This window comes from Schistocerca piceifrons, chromosome 5 (assembly GCF_021461385.2).
Source record: "Schistocerca piceifrons isolate TAMUIC-IGC-003096 chromosome 5, iqSchPice1.1, whole genome shotgun sequence".
Lineage (NCBI taxonomy): Eukaryota > Metazoa > Arthropoda > Insecta > Orthoptera > Acrididae > Schistocerca > Schistocerca piceifrons.
In genome coordinates, this window is record NC_060142.1 from 97,488,271 (window position 1) to 97,501,710 (window position 13,440).

Below are 13,440 nucleotides of genomic sequence, written 5' to 3' on the forward strand. Positions count from 1 at the left end.
GTATGGTCGAAAGGCGTCGATCACAAGTTCAGGCGGGACCTCAAACGAAAGTTCGAAGACCTATGTGGTCCGTATCCCCATTCCCGCATGGTCGACTGTAACCGCACCAACATTCCCGTCGTCATGACAGAAACGATATCCGTTCGGCGATAGTTGGCCGCCTCGTCGATAAGCTTGACATAGACTACGCTTGAAACGATCGATAAATGGATTCCAACCATTTCCCACAGATCGATTTTAACCTCTTCTCTTAAAAAACGTTCAATCTCGTGTGCCTTTGGTCGTGTATCGTTGTTCACAAAACTGAACTTCAAAGTCGTTTTTCTGTACGAGTGTGACATCTCGTTCTGGACGCAAAACACTGACAAAGGTGAAGCTGCTCCGGCGTAAACAAACAGAAGCGCGCATCGCTGCGCGGCCAGATGGCAACACGGTCTGCACTGTGTCACTGCCGAAGGCAGACTGCCGACCACTCAGCTAACGGGGGCGGACTGTATTTGCTGGTGACGGCCTGGATACGTCCAGTATTTATATAAATAACTGAAGCCAGTAGAGGGCACTAATGCCAAGGTACATGGGCAACCAGTAGCGTGAACTCAATATCTGAAATGCAGTATTTTTATAGTCATTATTTATAATTACTTCGTATGGCTAAAGGAAAGGCAAACCTACGTATCTAGCATTTGTAGACTTAGAGAAAGCTTTTGACAATGTTGACTGGAATACTCTCTTTCAAATTCTAAAGGTGGCAGGGGTAAAATACAGGGAGCGAAAGGCTATTTACAATTTGTACAGAAACCAGATGGCAGTTATAAGAGTCGAGGGACATGAAAGGGGAGCAGTGGTTGGGAAGGGAGTAAGACAGGGTTGTAGCCTCTCCCCGATGTTGTTCAATCTGTATATTGAGCAAGCAGTAAAGGAAACAAAAGAAAAATTCGGAGTAGGTATTAAAATTCATGGAGAAGAAATAAAAACTTTGAGGTTCGCCGATGACATTGTAATTCTGTCAGAGACAGCAAAGGACTTGGAAGAGCAGTTGAATGGAATGGATAGTGTCTTGAAAGGAGGATATAAGATGAACATCAACAAAAGCAAAACAAGGATAATGGAATGTAGTCTAATTAAGTCGGGTGATGCTGAGGGAATTAGATTAGGAAATGAGGCACTTAAAGTAGTAAAGGAGTTTTGATATTTGGGGAGCAAAATAACTGATGATGGTCGAAGTAGAGAGGATATAAAATGTAGGCTGGCAATGGCAAGGAAAGCGTTTCTGAAGAAGAGAAATTTGTTAACATCGAGTATAGATTTAAGTGTCAGGAAGTCATTTCTGAAAGTATTCGTATGGAGTGTAGCCATGTATGGAAGTGAAACATGGACGATAAATAGTTTGGACAGGAAGAGAATAGAAGCTTTCGAAATGTGGTGCTACAGAAGAATGCTGAAGATTAGATGGGTAGATCACATAACTAATGAGGAAGTATTGAATAGGATTGGGGAGAAGAGAAGTTTGTGGCACAACTTGACCAGAAGAAGGGATCGGTTGATAGGACATGTTCTGAGGCATGAAGGGATCACCAATTTAGTATTGGAGGGCAGCGTGGAGGGTAAAAATCGTAGAGGGAGACCAAGAGATGAATGCACTAAGCAGATTCAGAAGGATGTAGGTTGCAGTAGGTACTGGGAGATGAAAAAGCTTGCACAGGATAGAGTAGCATGGAGAGCTGCATCAAACCAGTCTCAGGACTGAAGACCACAACAACAACAACAATGGCTAAATGAGCATCTGACAAGAGGTAGACATAAAATTCGTACTTAAAATCCACAAAAAACAGAAAGCTACTAGCATGACAATGTAACGCTTAATTGAATAAAAATCGGGATAAAACTCTTAGAAGTAACACCACATCTACAAGTCGAAACCTTACTGCGGAATCTCATGGCTTCTCTGTAAGAAGATTTGGTTTTCCTGTGGTCGAGCTTGCGGAAGAAGGCCACTGATGGCCGGCTAATGTACAGAAATTATGAATTCTTCCAAACCAATTCATCTATACTGTTTTAGCAATCGCAAAAATAATGACTTCAGACTGAAACTTCGAGAAGATTTGAGCACGGCACAAATAGAGTGAATCCATTACTTCTACATATGCATGTGTCACGCGAGCACGGCCGCCGAACGGCACAGAACTGTGCAATCCCAGTGCTGCACGAAACGAAAACGACCATCAAAATTCAGGAGGCATCGTCAGCAGCTGAGGATTACCCTTAAGTGCTGCAGACGGCGTAACAAGTGGTAGCCAAAATAATGTGGCAATCACACTAAGCAACAATCTCATGATAAACATCGAAAATATAACAGATATTAAGCCGTAAGACGATATGGGATCCTCAATAACTAAAAACTGATATCTCTAAGCTATAGTCACTATGAAATCTTCAACCTCAGTTATCTCCCTAGGAAACAAATATCCTCTAGCCAGCGGGTCTCTGCGCTCGAGATATCACCAAATTATGACTTCATCCTCTTTCTTAAATAGAAAGGCAGATTAATTTTAAAATCTCTAACGAAAAGGTATGAACAGGTATTAAGTCCGAAAGGCAACTTATGAAAGTGCTGATAACAGCCATAACATATTAAAGCCATATTTTGGAAATGCAAGATGGAACTCAATCTGGCAATAACTTCCTCTCTATCTCTTTTCTTTGTAAGATCCGACAACGGATTTTAGTAAGAACGAGCAGCAGGTTCATTGACAGTCTGGAGTAACAACGTGTCTTTGTTAACCGAGCAATAGAATGTCATAAGTACTACTATCACCTTCAACAGACTTCGCCTCGAAGACAAATCAGATACGGTGAGAAACTTAACCAATGAATTTATTTCTCCTAAATGAACATTCGTTAAACAACACAATAATCGTCAGTCTCATTTCACAGCAACCCAGGCTCATTATTACTAAACAATCAGCTTAAGACTGACATCCATCAACAATGCGTAGACCACAAGAAGCGTGCGTCTCTCAAATTTCAAAATTGGCCTCCAGAATAGCCTCATCTCACAGTATGTTATTCTTTTTATACGGCAGTTTGTTAACCACTCAGGCTCTGTGCCTCTCCTGTTAAGTTTTGGGCATACTGCAAAGCAGCATAGCAACTGCAGTGAATGCAGTACCTTCTGATATGATCGGAGGATAAGACATGGTTGCGTGTCGCTTCTGGGGTTATCGTACGGCCGGCGATGGGTACATTGAACCTTGGTGAAGGGTAAATGGAAACTTCTATCGGAAACGTAATTGCCAGAAGCACCACAGGCTTGCATGTGGATGCACGTAATAAACAGGCCTTTGTTACACATAAAAGCATTGGTAACTCACAATGGCTTCAACTATACTTCATTCACCATAAGACTAAACCTAATATAAACAAACACAAAAGCGATTATTAGTCAACAGACGTAACACACGTATTAGTCGACCACAATATTGTTACACCTGAGTGTGAGAACGTTTAGATCGACTTATCGCGAGTCACCGTGTAACTGGGGTTGCTACTATATGCACAACTGGCCTGAAAGCATTGACAGCGCGATGCATTTTTCCTTAGTGAATACTGTACTTGTTTACAGCACCGCGTATTTACGATAACGGCTAAGTGCAATAACATCCTTGTCGAGTTGTACAATCGTGTTATGCTCTTCGATGTAGGTTCTATTTACGTATTAGATACCCTATTACTAAGTTACTGTAAATGAAACTTATTACATTCTAATGTGTTAACAGATTTCAACGTTTTTCTTAATCATACTAAAGCTATTTAGTCTTAAAAAAAATCATGTCAAATCGCAGTTCTGGAAAAGCTGTTATATGTGTGATCTAACAATTAGTGTCACGCTGTTAATGTGTACTGTGACAATGGCTGACGCAGCTTCCTGCTTCGTAGTGAAAAACGCTTGATACACAGATATAAATAGCGATAAACAGGTTATTTTTAATGCATTTCACAAGTTTACAGACATACTCAGCTTTGAAGTTTTCAGAGGAGCATCAGTACATTACCATGTCAATAAGCTATTAAATCTTAGGTGCGTGGCTCTATTGACAACGTTGGAGATCGATAATCGGCTATTCTGTGCATCACGGGTTCGAGTCTCACCTTAGTCTTTTCTTTTATCGTTCATTTCGAGTACTTACAACATTTAAATGTAAAACTTCGATATATATATGCTAATTAACATATATCTGATCACAATATTTTGTGAAAATGCACGTCTTCGTGCTTCTGAACGAAATAGAATTGATTTGGTTTTAAGTAAAGGAATCTGTCACGAGAAATAATACATTTAAACTGTCAGGCGTACTAGAACTAATGAACGAACGCTGGCAGGACACATAACGGCACTTCCTAAAAGAAGACGTCAAAATGTTGCGTCAGGGTGGCATCATGGATTCTAACGCTGATTGCCTCGTTATCAACGTAGCAGATGACAGTTTTAGTACTGGAGTGTATTCCTCACATTCGTGTATGGGAGGAGGCCAGAGATTACCAGACGACTGGTGTAACTAATACCTTCAGTGGCTTCACTATTTAATTATACGATGAAATCGCTAAAGTACAGTTTTACGTCACATATAGCCCACACAGAAAAATTCCCCTGTGTTTAAATTAGGAATTTTCAAAATTTGTGAATAGGAATTACTTTGCAAAATGTTTTAGCTTCGATGTTATAATCGATAACTACGAGTTCTAAATGTACAGTTAAAATTATTTTTTTAGAAACAACTTGTAAACCTTTTATTTCCGCAGAGTGTGAGAGTCGTAATCATGCCTCTGATGTGATCGGACGTATTTTTGTAATTTTGTGGAGAACAATGTAATTTCGGCTATGTTAATGTGAATAATCAGAATACTATAATATGAGAAAATATATTTATGTAAAAAAAAGCTGCAACAGCAATCTTCAGATTTATTTAGTTCAAACAAACCGTGAGGAGCTGATGTGACATTTTAAGCTTCAAGTATTAGACCGTTAGACAAGAAGAACTGGAGCCATCTGTACGCGACAGCTTCAGGAAGCTAGAAAGTTTATTGTAATTTTCGCTCCTGACATATCTTCATAAAAGACTTTGCTTAATGCGGACAGTAGACGGAATCAGGAAGGAGGCGGGAGACTACAAGGAGCAGCGAAGTTCTTTCGACGAAAATCACAGCGATGAGGTGTACCTGAGGTGCACCTGTTGGAATGGCGAACCCAAAGGGCCGTTTGTTGCCGTGTCGCAACCACCTGTACTCTGAGACCGCAAGCTATTAAACAGAAATAAATTTCTCTTCTGAACTTGAGCGCACATTAGGCAGTGGACGAACGAAGAGAGAGCGAGCGAGGTAGCTGCGCCGAGGACACGTCTACTGTAGCCCACGGAGAGGGCGAGCAGTGATTTGCGAATGTCTGCTGAGGACGCTCTAGTCTACAGGAAAGTAAGTTTTTGTTTTTGCGTGCTAATCCTCGTGTAAGATGGCTTCCTAGTGTAACTTTTTCGCGGTCAGACCTCCACGTCACGCCACTAAATTTAAATCTCGTGCTGCTACATAGCATATACTTTAGACAAGTGCATTCTAGTTCACATACTTATCTCGTGCAGTAACTTTTCAGTGAACAGGATTTATAATGACAGGTATCTGTAAATACATGAACTCCAGTAGAGAAATTTATTTCTGTTTAATACCTTGCAGTCTCAGAGTACAACGAGAAATCTGCACAGCGACTTTTAGTGTTACTTTATTCTCCTTTGGTATATTTTGAATACATTTCAAACTCAGTATCGCCATTTGAGACCTTATATCTATTTTATACACAGTACGATATGGCTAGGGACTGTGCTTGTTGTCAGCGGACACAAGGAGAGTTGGTTGCTGTCCGTAAACAGCTGGAAGCTGCGTCGGCTACCTTCGAAAAGCTTGTAGCCACTGCACAAAGTTGCGATGACATCGGGGCGCTAGTGATGAGTCCTGAGACACCTTTGGTGCCACTGGAACCCCCTGGTGATCCGGACGTCCCTGCGGCTTCTGATACGCAACATCTGGCAGGTCCGTCCTCACTCTAGAGTGGGTGGCAGACAGTGGTGGGTTCGCGTGTCACTGGACGGAAAGCTGAAGAGGGAGCAGGTCATGCGGCTGGCTCCCTAAGCTTTAGCAACAAGTAGGAAGTGCTAACCATCCAGTGTTAATGATGACTCTCAGTTAGCACGAGATGCCTCTCCTGTTGGCCATGCAGCCGATTTTCCTTCGCAGCCCAGACGAATGCTGAGGGTGGGTATCCTTGTCATTGGGTGCCCCAATGCTAGGCGGGTGATGGAGCCTCTCAGGAAAATAGCAAAAAAATGGTTCAAATGGCTCTGAGCACTATGGGACTTAACATCTATGGTCATCAGCCCCCTAGAACTTAGAACAACTTAAACCTAACTAACCTAAGGACAGCACACAACACCCAGTCATCACGAGGCAAAGAAAACCCTTACCCCGCCGGGAATCGAACCCGGGAACCCGGGAGTGGGAAGCGAGAACGCTACCACACGACCACGAGCTGCGGACAGGAAAACAGCAGACAAGGTAGAAAAGAGTGCCAACGTGCACTCGGTATGTCTAGTGGGGAGTATCGTCCGTGCTGTGGAAGAGGCCCTTCTGGCAGCTACCGAGCGCCCAGGGGCTACAGGCTGCATACAGCGGCACATGTCGGCACGAATGACGCCTGCCGCTTGGGTTCTGAGGGCATCCTCAGCTCCTTTCGGCGGATGGCTGACTTGGTGAAGACAAGTAGCACCGCTCACCGGGGTGCAGGCTAAGCTATCTATTTGTAGCATCGTTCCCAGGTCTGGTTTGAAGCAGAGTGGAAAGTCTGAACCAGAGGCTCAGACAACTCGGCGACGCTATCGGATGCAAATTTCTAGACCTCCGCTATCGGGTACAGGATTGCCGGGTTCCCCTTAATAGTTCAGTGCACTACACGCAGCAAACGGCTACTAGGGTAGCAGAGTACGTGCGACGTGCACATGGGCCTTTGTTAGGTTATAGAAACCCTCCCTTGGGATCGAAGACGATTTGCCACATAAATTAGCCACAATGTCCTCAGAGAACGTTCGTCGACGACGCAGATCAATGATAGAAAACCCTAATATGATTTCATTAAACTGCAAGAGCATCCATGGAAGGTCCCAGAATTAGTATCGTTTAATGAAGGTTGTAAAGCACAGACAGTGTTAAGAACAGAACGCTGGTTGAAATCGGACGTTAATGACAACGAAATCCTAAGTTCAGGTTGGAATATTTATCGTAAGGATAGGTTAGTCGCCGATGATGGCGGCGTGTTTATTGCAGTACGGCATTTGATAAAATCTAGCGTGGTTTTCACGGATTCCGATTGTGAATTAACCTTGGTGAAGTTACGTATAAAAAATCAGTCAAAAGTTGTAATCCGATGCTTTTACGGACCGCCTGACCAGGAGCTCTTGTGGTAGAGCGCTTCAGACAGAAATTGCAGAATATCGTTAGAAATTGTCCCGATCATGCCGTTTTCACAGGGGGTGATTTCAACTTGCCAGGTATAGATTGGCAGCGTTATGCTATCAAAACTTGTGCCAGAGGCAGGGATTCGTTCCGCATTGTTCTAGACGTCTTGGTCAAAAATTACCTCGAGCAGATGGTTAGAGAATCAACTCGTGAGGGTAATGTCTTAGACCTCCTGGCAACAAAGGAACCAGAACTTATCGAATCAGTTAATGTGTAGGAAGGTATCAGTGATCAAAAGGATGTGGTATCATCTGTAACAGCGGGTCTGACAAAGTGTATTAAGGAAAGTAGGAAGATAATTTTGCTTAACAAGAGCGACAGGATACAAATTTCTGAGTATCTCAGTAGTCAGCATCAAATATTCGGTTATGAGGACAAAGACGTGGAAAAGAAATGGAAAAAAAATCAAAGGAGTCGTGCAATATGTTCCATGTCAGGTCTTAAGGATTGGGAAAACTGCTACTTAAACAAAAAGAACTTCACCTTAGATTCCAGAGAAGAAAAACCAAGCTGACAAACAAAAGCTGAAGGAGGCGAAAATGAGCGTAATGAGAGCAACGAGAGATGCGTTCAATGACTTTGAAAGAAAAACTTTGTCAACCGATCTGAGCAAAAAGCCTAAGAGGTCTTCGTCGTTGGTAAAATCAGTAAGTGGGTCAATATCATCTATTCATTCACCTACGAAACGGAAGATGACAGAGAGAAGGCCGACATACTGAGTTCGGTCTTCCAAAACTGTTTCAACGCGGAATATTGTAACACGGTCCAACCTTTCAATCGTTGTACGAAAAAAAAAAGAAAGATTCAAATGGCTCTGAGCACTGTGGGACTTAACATCTGAGCTCATCAGCCCCCTAGAACTTAGAACTACTTAAACCTAACTAACCTAAGGACATCACACACATCCATGCCCGAGGCAGGATTCGAACCTGCGACCGTAGCGGTGGCTTGGTTCCAGACTGAAGCACGTAGAGCCTCTCGGCCTTAATGACCGGCTACGAAAGTCAAAATGCCAAATGTTGAGGTATCCAATAACGGAACAGAAAAACAACTACAATCGCTTTGTAGTGGAAAGGCTTCAGGACCAGATGAGATATCTATTACAAAAATTATGCCAAAGAACTTACTCCTCTTTTAGCGGTAATTTATCGCAGATCGCTTGAGCAACGAAGGGTACCTAGCAACAGGAAGAAAGTGCAGATCATTTCCGGTTTTAAGAAAGGCCATAGGACAGATTCACGCAATTATAGACCTATATCGTTGACATCAATCTGTTGTAGAATTATTTAACATGTTTTATGCTTATGACGTTCTTGGAGAAGGACAATCTCTTCCGTAAAAATCAACACGGATTCCGCAAACAGAGATCCTGAGAAACTCAGCTCACTCGGTTTCTCCGTGAGATCCACAGTGCCGTAGACAATGGTGCTCAAGTTGATGCCGTGTTCCTTGACTTTAGGAAGGCATTTGCATTTGACACCGTCCCTCACTGCCGTTTAGGGAGAAAAAATACGAGCTTATCGAGTATCGGAGCAGATTTGAGACTGTATTCAAGACTGACAAACCGCGGAATCAATATCTGCAGTAAAATATCTAGTAGTAACTATTTGAAACAACCTTAAGTGGAATGACCATATTGCTCGTTTATCTGGGATCCCTACCAGATAGGACTGATAGAAGAGATCGGGAAGAGCCAACGAACAGCGGCACGTTTCGTCACGGTATTGTTTAATCAGCAGGAAGGCGTTACAAAATAGGCATTGTGCCGAGAGAACACGTTTTGGAAAGAGTCGGACAGCATATTACTTTCCTCTACATACGTCTCGCGTAATGACCATGAGAAGAAAATTCGAGGAATTAGAGCCAATACAGAGGCTTATCGACAATCATTCTTCGCTCGCGCTAATCGCGAGTGGAACGGGGTTCGAAGGCTCAGTTAGTGGTACAAAAATTACCCACGGCCACACGCCATTAGGTGTCTTTCGGATTATGAAGTAGATGTAGAAAGTGTGCTGGTGTAATGACTGTGGGGGGCTTGGATGACTGGGATGGAGTTTCTATTTGGTGTGAGGCATGGCAGCTTGCTCTGCATGCGGTAAAATGCAAATCAACGCAGATGAGCAGGAATAACAGCCCTGTAATTTTCGATTACAGTGTTAGTGGTGTTCTGCTTGTTGTAGTCACTTAGATTAAATATCTAGACGTAACATTGCGAGGTAACAAGAAATGGAGCTAGCACTTAAGACAGGTAGTAGGGAAGACGAATGGTAGATTTCTGTTTATTAGGAGAATTATAGGACAGTGTTCACCCATAAAGGACACTGTGTGTGGAATACTTGTGCGGTTGATCGTGAGCACTGTTCGAATGATATAGATCCTCGACAGGTCAAATTAAAAGAAGATATGATACCACATTTGTTACCAGCACGTGCTACTGAGAGTCGAGTGTTGGAGGAATGCTCCATGAGCACAAATGAGAATTACTTGAGGAAATAAGACGCTCTTTTCGCAAAATGCTATTTCGAAACAGAACCAGAATTTACGACGAATTTCAGAACGATTCTACTGCCGATAAGGTATATTTTGCTAAGGATATAGAGGACAGGATAAGAGAAATTAGGGTTCACCCGAAATAATTATTGTGGTCATTTTCCTCTCGCTCCACTTGCGAGTGGAACAGGAAGGGACTATCTTGAGGTGTTCATGGAGCGTAGGGTGACTTGAAGAGTATATACGTAGATGCAGATGTAGGGGTTCTCATAACTTGCGGCTGGGTCGTGACAGATTTTCAGTTTAGATGCGCTCATTAAAATGCACCCTGATTTTGTATCCTCATTCATGTGTGCGACTTTGGAGGAAATTGCAAACTGTAGTTTTCTGGGTGATTAGTCTCACCACAACATCTGTTGCGTTTTCTTGTACTCCGTCCTCGAAAACTGTTGAAATATTGGCAGCACTAGAAAGAACTGTCTACTGTGTAAACTGTTTTGTCGTACTGCACTGGTGTTCTCCTCTTTGAATTTAACCAACGTACAACATGCAGTAACTCAAATTGAAGAGGTACTGTCTGGTGAGCCATTGATGTGAATATTGAGGAATTAGATAAATCATCCTCAGACCTTTTTATTTGCTGAGATTACCTCTCTCAGTATATCTTGGTAGTCCATCGACACTACACCTGTAAAAAAACTGCTTGTTTCAGATTAAATAGCTCTTCGAGCCATATTTGAAGTGCTTCTTGATAAGAATCGAAAAAGATAAATACACTACTGGCCATTGAAATTGGTACACCAAGAAGAAATGCAGATGTTAAACGGGTATTCACTGAACAATATATTACACTAGAATTGACATGTGATTACATTTTCACGCAATTTTGGTGCGTGGATCCTGAGAAATCAGTTCCCAGAACCACCACCTCTGGGCGTAATAACGGCCTTGAGGGCATTGAGTCAAACAGAGCTTGGATGGCGTGTATAGGTACAGCTGCCCATGCAGCTTCAATACGATACCACAGGTCATCAAGAGTAGTGACTGGCGTATTGTGACGAGCCAGTTGCTCGTTCGCCATTGACCAGACGTTTCCAATTGGTGAGAGATCTGGAGAATGTGCTGGCCAGGGTAGCAGTCGAACATTTTCTGTATCCAGAAAGGCCCGTACAGGACCTGAAAACGCGGTGGTGCATTATCCTGCTGAAATGTAGGGTTTCGCAGGCATCGAATGGAGGGTAGAGCTACGGGTCGTAACACATCTGAAATGTAACGTCCACTATTCAAAGTGCCGTCAATGCGAACAAGAGGTGACCGAGACGCGTAACCAATGGCACACCATACCATCAAGCCGGGTGATACGCCAGTATGGCGATGACGAATACGCGCTTCCAATGTGCGTTCACCGCGATATCGCCAAACGCAGATGCGACCATCATGATACTGTAAACAGAACCTGGATTCATCCGAAAAAATGGCGTTTTGCCATTCGTGCACCCAGGTTCTTCGTTGAGTACACCATCGCAGGCGCTCCTGTCTGGATGCAGCGTCAAGGATAACCGCAGCCATGATCTCCGAGCTGATAGGCCATGCTGCTGCAAACGTCGTCGAACTGTTCGTGCAGATGGTTGTTGTCTTGCAAATGTCCCCATCTGTTGACTCAGGGATCGAGACGTGGCTGCACGATCCGTTACAGCCATGCGGATAAGATGCCTGTCATCTCGACTGCTAGTCATACGAGGCCGCTGGGATCCATCACGACGTTCCGTATTACCCTCCTGAACCCACCTATTCCATATTCTGCTAACAGTCATTGGATCTCGACCAACGCGAGCAGCAATGTCGCGATACGATAAACCGCAATCGCGATAGGCTACAATCCAACCTTCATCAAAGTCGGAAACGTGATGGTACGCATTTCTCCTCCTTACACGAGGCATCACAACAACGTTTCGCCAGGCAACGCCGGTCAACTGCTGTTTGGGTATGAGAAATCGGTTGGAAACTTTCCTCATGTCAGCACGTTGTAGGTGTCTCCTCCGGCGCCAACCTTGTGTGAATGCTCTGAAGAGCTAATCATTTGCATATCACAGCATCTTCCTCCTGTCGGTTAAATTTCGCGACTGTAGCACATCATCTTTGTGGTGTAGCAATTTTAATGACCAGTAGTGCATCTAATGATGCGAGATCAGGAGAATAACGTAAAAGGACAGTGACCACCCTATCAGTGTCATGAAGACCTTAAACTGTCAATTCATGCAGCGTGCGAAGTGGCGACATACCACAGTAGTAATGCAGTATTTAGTCTTCTTGGTCGCTGCTCTTCGATTGTGACCTGTTGGTGTCTCAGTTTTATCTAAGCGAAGATTAAATATTTGGCATATATAAGGGGTGTTCATACGAAAGGGTACGGAACGTCACAACAACCAATCGGTTGAAATTTGCATACGCCGCTTTCGATTAACGCGGTGAGACAGACAGGGACGCGAATGTAGTGACGTCACCGCCTCCTACAAAATTCAAGACTGTGGCCCCAGGAGGCAAGGTGACGCTCACTCACCACGTCCGAGATTCGATACTCATCGAATTTCTCGAGCACGGAGAAACGATTAATAGTGACGTGTACTGTGAGACGCTACATAGTTACTCAAGTCCATCAAAGCAGACGGTCTGGACTGTCTGAACTGCCCATAGAGGGAGTGATTCAGCTCCATGACAACGCTCTCCACATGTCTCCAAGGTCACACAATGTGTAAAGGTCAATTAAAGAGGGTGCAGCTTGAGTATTCGTTCTACAGCATGGACAGGTCGCCCTGCGACTTCAGCGTATTTAATCATTTAAATAACGTTTCGAAGGGAAGCACTTTAACTCGGATAACGAACTAAAGGACGCCATGGAGGGCTGGCTACTGTCACATCCACAGGAAGCCTGGCAACAGGGAACTCTGCGGCTCGTGGAACAGTGGGATAAGTTTGGCGAGGCCTCTGGTGATTAATTTTGAATAAAGACCTCAGTTACACCCACAGTATTGTTTCGTACCTTTTCTTTAGAACGACACTCAGATATTGCGCAGATAGGGGCTTACTCCAAGAACAGTGATGACCAACATAATTTGGAGACGCTAGAACTTGAAAGAACTGCTTTAGTTACTAAGTAAGTTTAGATACTACGGCCAGTTTATCTCCAAGCCGTCCAGTATTGTCGGGGCGACAATACTGGCTTCGATACAAAGGCGTCAAGTTAACATTGTCTGCAGCCTGCTAACAGTGCCTTACACAACTTAAGTGTGTTATGACCAGACGAAACTACCATCGCCTGGATCATCTTAACCAAAACATATGAAATGTTAATTCACTTTACTACGTGAATGATAAAAAGATTTACTGATACAA